The sequence below is a fragment of the Lasioglossum baleicum genome, unplaced genomic scaffold, assembly GCF_051020765.1.
Source record: "Lasioglossum baleicum unplaced genomic scaffold, iyLasBale1 scaffold0028, whole genome shotgun sequence".
NCBI classification, from domain to species: Eukaryota; Metazoa; Arthropoda; class Insecta; order Hymenoptera; family Halictidae; genus Lasioglossum; species Lasioglossum baleicum.
Genome location: NW_027469088.1, coordinates 1,935,618 through 1,943,616, shown reverse-complemented (window position 1 = coordinate 1,943,616; position 7,999 = coordinate 1,935,618). Strand labels below are relative to the sequence as shown.

General features: G+C 37.9%; 1 non-coding gene across 1 annotated transcript; it reads left to right on the top strand.

The window, feature by feature from the left end:
- The first annotated feature begins 675 nt into the window (after positions 1 to 675).
- On the top strand, positions 676 to 811 carry LOC143219452 (U4 spliceosomal RNA). Its single transcript, XR_013011335.1, has one exon. It is a non-coding gene; the product is annotated as a U4 spliceosomal RNA (small nuclear RNA).
- Positions 812 to 7,999: the final 7,188 nt, after the last annotated feature.

Genomic DNA, 7,999 nt, shown 5'->3' with positions numbered 1-7,999 from the left:
AGAAATTTTTATGCAGTTGGAGGGATTCGAACTCGGGACCAGGGTTACCATATTCTAGTCTCGCCAGGCCCCTTACCCTTCCGCCCCTCGTCCAGCTGCGCAGCGAGGCCCGCCTTTGCTTCCCCCACTCTTCCCACTAACGCTGACGCGTTAATTAATTAATGTTAATTAGTTAACGTTAATTAATTGATTAATGTTCTTATAATATAAATGTCTGTCGATTAAGTGACATACACGAATTCAAAGTAAATTAAAAGTAAACATTTTACTTTCAATATTAAATAAAGATTTATTTTACAGTTCTATATTTACAAGTTCCTCAGTCCGGGAAAAATCCTCTTTTGTACGTCTCATTCTTGCCGCAAAAACGACTTCTCCGAAGAGACGGCTTTTACACATCCATAAAGGCGTCATTTTGGAGACGTCGTTTTTACGGCAGAAATGAGACGTATAAAAGGTCCTTCCTTCAACCTTAAAAACGACGTCTCAATAAGATGCCGTTGTGGACGTATAAAGGGCGTCTTTTAGAGACGTAAGACGTAAAGGCGTAAAAATGACGAGAAAACGACGTCTGTAAGACGTCCTGTGCTATCTGGTTAGTAGCACAAAATATTGTATACATATTCACGTAGTATTAAATATACATCCAACCTGTTTTTAATATTCAAATATACAAGCTTTACACAGTGGCGATATCGTAACCAATGAGGCTCTACCGAGGTGCGATTATTACTAGTTGAAAACTTTATTCAAATATACATACAATATTTATGTTACATAGTGTAACAAATTTTTTTTCTCGCTATTGTTACTCGTAGCAAAAAATGTTTCAGCAGAGGCTTGAATGGTATCGAGTGCAGCATATTTTGATGTTATTAGTTTTTTTGTGAGAGGACGCGTAAAGGTCATATAAAGTTCAACTTTGTTTTTTTAAATGGAATGAGATATTTTTTTATACATCAATCGATGCAGCTGGACATTCGTTATAAAAAAGTACAGTAAATTCTCTATAAACGCGAACGCATCGGGGGGATTTTGTCTCGTTTTTCGATCGTGGGCCTACTTTTTTCGAGCCTCAAAGGCCGAGCCGAACGTAGGGAAGGACAGCGCGTGTAAAGCGAGACCACGCGCGGGCCTTTGAACTGTGCCGGCGACTTCGACTCTCCGCGTCTCTTTCTTTTCTATACGCGCTATCCTTCCTTGCGCCCGAAACGTCCATCGTCATTTAAACCTCTACAGTTTAAATACTATCGAAGGAAAACTATCGGATTGGAGCGTTTGCATCCGTCAGGAAAAGACACACTTTTTGTAGTTTTTGAACTGTTTAAGTAATGTATTTAAGATTTATTTAAGATTTATTTAATTTTGTTTCTTATCAAAAAATTGTAATGGAGCGAGCGACGCGCGTGACTTGACACGGTGTTCGGTTTTGCGACATGATCGGTCATAGTTCATCGCGTCTTTATATTTGCGAAACCGAACGTTAAATAATAAAAATATAAAACAGTTCAGCATATTTTATAAAGTAATTTTTCTCGTTTTTTAATCTTTGCCTAGCGTCGAGATCGCAATTTCTCTTTCTTTTTCACTCGCTATACATACTCTTATGTTCTAAAGTCACTTCATACATATGTACATACCGTCAATTAAGCCACTGAATTCTTTTAAATTATATCGTGTTTGGTTTCTTATCAAAAAATTGTAATGGAGCGAGCGACGCGCGTGACTTGACACGGTGTTCGGTTTTGCGACATGATCGGTCATAGTTCATCGCGTCTTTATATTTGCGAAACCGAACGATAAATAATAAATATATAAAACAGTTCAGCATATTTTATAAAGTAATTTTTCTCGTTTTTTAATCTTTGCCTAGCGTCGAGATCGCAATTTCTCTTTCTTTTTCACTCGCTATACATACTCTTATGTTCTAAAGTCACTTCATACATATGTACATACCGTCAATTAAACCACTGAATTCTTTCAAATTATATCGTGTTTGGTATCATTTTAATCAGAAAAATGCCAGAAATAAGGTAGTGAAAGTCCCATAACAGAATCATGGAAAATGAAGAAGTTTGACTGTTGGTGTAACGTTATGATGACTCACGGGCGTTTGAACTGTGCCGGCGCGCTGCGACTCTGCGTCTCTTTCTTTCACATACGCTGTCCTTCCTTGCGCTCGAAACTTTCATCGTCAATTAAACCACTAAATTCTGCTTAAATTATATCGTGTTTGGTATCATTTTAATCAGAAAAATGCCAGAAATAAGGTAGTGAAAATCCCATAACAGAATCATGGAAAATGAAGAAGTTTGACTGTGGTGTAACGTTATGATGACTCACGGGCGCGTTTGAACTGTGCCGACGACTGCGACTCTCCGCGTCGCGTTAGTAGTGGTTCACACCGATATACCGAGCCGAGTCAGTGTATTAGTTTGGAGGGGATATTTTTGTCGCGTTTATCGTTGAAAGATTTTCGCGTTTATAGAGAATTTACTGTACTAACCTATGTATGTCGAAAAGCTAATAGTTCAGGAGATATTACAATTTCAATAACTCTAAAATACCATTACTGTCGTACTAAGACGTTACACAAGTAAGTAAACACTAACGTCTTAGTACGACAGTAATGGTAGTTTAGAGTTATTGAAATTGAAATATCTCCTGAACTATTAGCTTTTCGACATACATAGGTTACTACTTTTTTATAACGAATATCCAGCTGCATCGATTGATGTATAAAAACTAGAGGGTTATTGTTGCTCGCTCGCTTCGCTCGCTCGCGGGTAGGACTGCTCTTGCGAGAGGGTTAGTGGTACACATGACTAGTAGGGCCTGCAGCTATTAATGTTTTTTATTTGGTGTGTGACTCTCCAAGAGCCACACAAAGAACTTCCCGATTCGTTAGTTGCAGTATATTATTATCATTATTTTTAGTACGTTTTAATAAGATTATACGTTTTCAGGGAAATTCAATAGTGTTCTACTTATCAAAATGTTTGCTATATGGCGTCACATTAAACCAACATCGTAGGCTCGTTGCTCGCTTGGTTCCTTGTTATAGCATACTAATGTTGCAAAATAAATTGTCTTAATTAGTTTTTCGCAAACGATACAACTCCTCATTATCCGGGTTTGCAGTATTGATCTTGGTTTTCTTCGATACTGTTAATTTAAATTGTCCCAAAATATATAAACTGCTCAATTTTGAAACTCTGCTCAGTGCATACTTTCTCGTATGTTTGTCCCTGACTTATATGAATCGTAATCGCTTCAGCAGGAACCACTGGAAATTGACTACGTGTGATTTGATATTTTTCCTCACTCGACATATTTACTTGATTCGATATTTTTATTATTGGTGTTAAATTTTGATCAATATTTGCATTTTTCGTATAATCACGATAACGAGTTCTTACTTTCACTCCTACTCTGGCCAATTGTAAATCTAACCACAATATAGACGGAATTTTAGTATTTTCTTGAAAAGTATAATAAATTTTAATATTCCGCATGCGCTCCATTAACTAATCCGTCTTCAACATCAATGTCATTAATAATTATCGTATATTTTATATTAATTTTCAATTTAATATCAGTTAATAATTCGTTTTGAACTGATTGTTTTTTTAAAGATGGTAATATAAATTTTTTTTGTACTTTCATCGATATTCTTTGAATATGTATCCTCGGCAGTAGAGATGATTAACTCACTGTTGCATTGGGATAATTTTCGATTATTGTAAGCGGTGACATTAGCATAAGGTACAAAAAAAATAAAAAAAAATTTTTTTTAATTTTAAAAAAATTGATAAAAATTTTTTTATATAATTACGTTTGTTTCTTCGGTGAAAAAATTTCCGTTCTCTCGTATAAATTGCATTGTTGAATCAACTTCTTTCGAAAAAAACTAAAAAACTACTGGACCAAAGTGGACCAAAATCTAATCAGCTCTAAGTTACAGCGTGGCACATCGATTGCATCATTCATCATTCTGATCGCTTTGTTACTTTTTCAGAAAACGTTAACGAAAAATTTGATACCATACTCACGAACATACATACGCACACACATACACACACATACACACACACATACGAACATTTTGCTGAAAATAGTCTAAAATGACTGCAAAGAGACCATGAAACGTGAAGATCTGCTAAAAAATCGATTTTCGATTTTCGGGGTCATTACAATAACTTCCCTATAAAACCGGGAAGTTAAAGATACCTCATTCCATTTAAAAAAACAAAGTTGACCTTTAAATGACCTTTACGCATCCACTCACGAAAAAACTAATAACATCAAAATATGCTCCACGCGATACCATTCAAGCGTCTGCTGAAACATTTTTTGCTACGAGTAACAATAGCGAGAAAATCAAGGGGTCGAAATCGGGTGGGACAGCCTGTATATGTATTGTATATATCTACAGGGTGTTTAGCTACAGGTGGTAGAAAATTTAAGGGGTGGTTCTCGACGATAATATAAGACGAAAATGAAGAATAAAAAAATTGCGATTTCGGCTTCGTTATGATCGCTTTGTTACTTTTTCAGAAAACGTTAACGAAAAATTTGATACCATACTCACGAACATACATACGCACACACACACACACATACGAACATTTTGCTGAAAATAGTCTAAAATGACTGCAAAGAGACTATGAAACGTGATGTTACGGATGACGAACAGGTGTTCAATATCATCTCTGGCAGAAACCGTCCTAGATAAACGAACAGAGCTACCCTAGATAAATCTACATAATTGTTTAGGTTAGTTTAGGGCCCAAACGTACGCACGACCAACTGGTCGTTGACAAAATACGAATGTTCACTTGAAGGGTACTGACAAGTACCACCCGTCATTGCAGGGCTATATAAGCCTTTACATTTCTACTCTCGTGGGCTAGTACTGTCGTAATCACGAATAGTGTTGCGTCGTGCTGCATCTCGGAAGTCAACTACCAGTGAGATCGGACGTTCGTTCCTTTTGAATCAAAGTTTAACCGTACAGATTCCGCGAGTTCGGTCTAAAATCTGTTAGGCACTGACAAGGTTGCTCCGAGTCCCCCGCATTGCCAGTGCGTCAACACCGTGCGTCTTAGCTTAGGTAATATCACCTTTCAATTTCTTTCCTATTCTAAATTCAGTTCATTCGCGACACAAATACACTTGTAGAACGGAACTGTATAGTAAGAATATATTTGTCTTCTTTGATAATTAACTCAAATTCATTAAACCCATAATTATCGTCCAATATCCTAACCAAGTAATTGAACGTCCCCACATGATACAATCTTACCGCTCGAATTGTATCAATTAAATTATACTAGTTACGAGGCTTACTAATTATCCTAGCAATTCCCTGATTAACCATCAGGTTCTTTCGCGACATTCCAATTGTCCGAACAGAGATTTATCCAACCTAGCGGCTCCCCAGTTTTGCATTGGGTTCGTCCGCATCCTAACAGCTCCCTGATTTCGCATCAGGTTCGTCTGTGCTATTATACAACCTCCTAGCAGCTCCCCGGTTTTGCATCGGGTTCGTCTGCGTTTGACTCCATTCCTAGAGGCTTCCTGACTTCGCGTCAGGTTCGTCCTCGCTGTCAATAATCCTAGCGGCTCCCCAATTTCGCATTGGGTTCGTCCGCGTTCCTTAACTAACAAATTTATATCATATTCCTAGGCTACTAACCCTTCGCCGGCCACTCGTGCTGCTCGCGGCCCTGGCTCGTAACAGAAGATCTGCTAAAAAATCGATTTTCGATTTTCGGGGTCATTACAATAACTTCCCTATAAAATTGGGAAGTTAAAGATACCTCATTCCATTTAAAAAAACAAAGTTGACCTTTAAATGGCCTTTACGCATCCACTCACGAAAAAACTAATAACATCAAAATATGCTCCACGCGATACCATTCAAGCGTCTGCTGAAACATTTTTTGCTACGAGTAACAATAGCGAGAAAATCAAGAGGTCGAAATCGGGTGGGACAGCCTGTATATGTATTGTATATATCTACAGGGTGTTTAGCTACAGGTGGTGGAAAATTTAAGGGGTGGTTCTCGACGATAATATAAGACGAAAATGAAGAATAAAAAAATTGCGATTTCGGCTTCGTTATTTATTTATAAACAATTAAAAATCCGCCTAAAATGCTGCAATACTTCTAACAAAAGTGTACGTTGCGTACGTCACACAGGCGCGCGACAGTCTCGTATCAAGTGACAAACGCATGCATACCTTGGTTCTCATTTGGGGCCCCAGCGAGGTGAAAATGTTTAAAAAATCGTTGGACGACATTGAACCTACCTACTCGTTAAAATCCACAAGGGCATTTCTAATATCCGCCCTATGGAATTATCGAGTAGAAGAGGTCAATGCCCTTTCACTTTTAAATTCTTCTCACACATATCCACAAATCCTTATCCTGCACTATAATTGTTCATAACACCGTACTTAATATACTGGAGTAAACGCTCTAGCACTATTTACAATATCATACACACGCACTACGAGTTTACAGAGAGTACAAGTTTACTGAGGGGAATCAGGAGAATATAAAGAACTGGTAATCCTTTAATGTTGAAACACTGCACTTTATTGAACTTGATTTACGTCGCGAGACTCGCTCACAGACGGAACGGATATCTTTGAGGTCATGCGATTTCTGCGAACGGAAATCTTCGACGCGTGCGAGAAGAATCGTTCGTACAAGCTAGCATCCGTATGCACACTAATTCAAGACAGCTGATGTGGATGTGGTCAATGCACACACATGAGATATTTCGCGGTCACAGACAGAATGAGAAAGAATCACGAAATTCATGAAAACAGGATAGACAATGTATTGGTATAGCAACGCGCGATGTTTGGGCGGTAGTTTGCTGTAGATCTTCATTTGTTTTATCGATCTGGCATCGACCTCATCAGCTGTCTTGAGTCAGTGTGCATACAGATGCTACATAGCTTGTATGGACGATTCTTCTTGCACGCGTCGTAGATATCCGTTCTCAGAAATCACACACGACCTCAAGATATCCGTTCCGTCTGTGAGCGAGTCTCGCGACGTAAATCAAGTTCAATAAAGTGCAGTGTTTCAACGTTAAAGGATTACCAGTCCTTTACATTCTCCTCATTCCCCTCAGTAAACTTGTACTCTCTGTAAACTCGTAGTGCTTGTGTATGATATTGTAAATAGTGCTAGAACGTTTATTCCAGTATACTAAGAACGGTGTTATGAACAATTATAGTGCAGGATAAGGATTTGTGGATATGTGCGAGAAGAATTTAAAAGTGAAAGGGCATTGACCTCTTCTACTCGATAATTCCATAGGGCGGATATTAGAAATGTCCTTGTGGATTTTAACGAGTAGGTAGGTTCAATGTCGTCCAACGATTTTTTAAACATTTTCACCTCGCTGGGGCCCCAAATGAGAACCAAGGTATGCATGCGTTTGTCACTTGATACGAGACTGTCGCGCGCCCGTGTGACGTACGCAACGTACACTTTTGTTAGAAGTGTTGCAGCATTTTAGGCGGATTTTTAATTGTTAATAACTAAATAACGAAGCCGAAATCGCAATTTTTTATTCTTAATTTTTGTCTTATATTATCGTCGAGTACCACCCCTTAAATTTTCTCCCACCTGTAGCTAAACACCCTGTATATAGATTCTAATTTATTTATAACTTTTTCTTAAATTTGAAAATTTTAGGCGTCTGAAAAAGACATTTAAAAGATGCTGGAAAGATGCGTAAAAAGACGTTTAAAAGATGCCTGAAAGACCCCTACAAAGACGTGTAAAAGATGCATAAAAGAAGCCTAGAAGGCCCCTAAAACGACACCTAAAGATGCCCAAAAAATGCCTAATAGATTTCTTAAACGTACGTCTTTTAGGCGACTTTTTAGACGTCTGTAAAAGGCGTCTTTAAGACGACAAAAATTCTTTTGAATGTCGTCTTTAAGTTGCACAGTTTTGTAACTAATTGTAAGA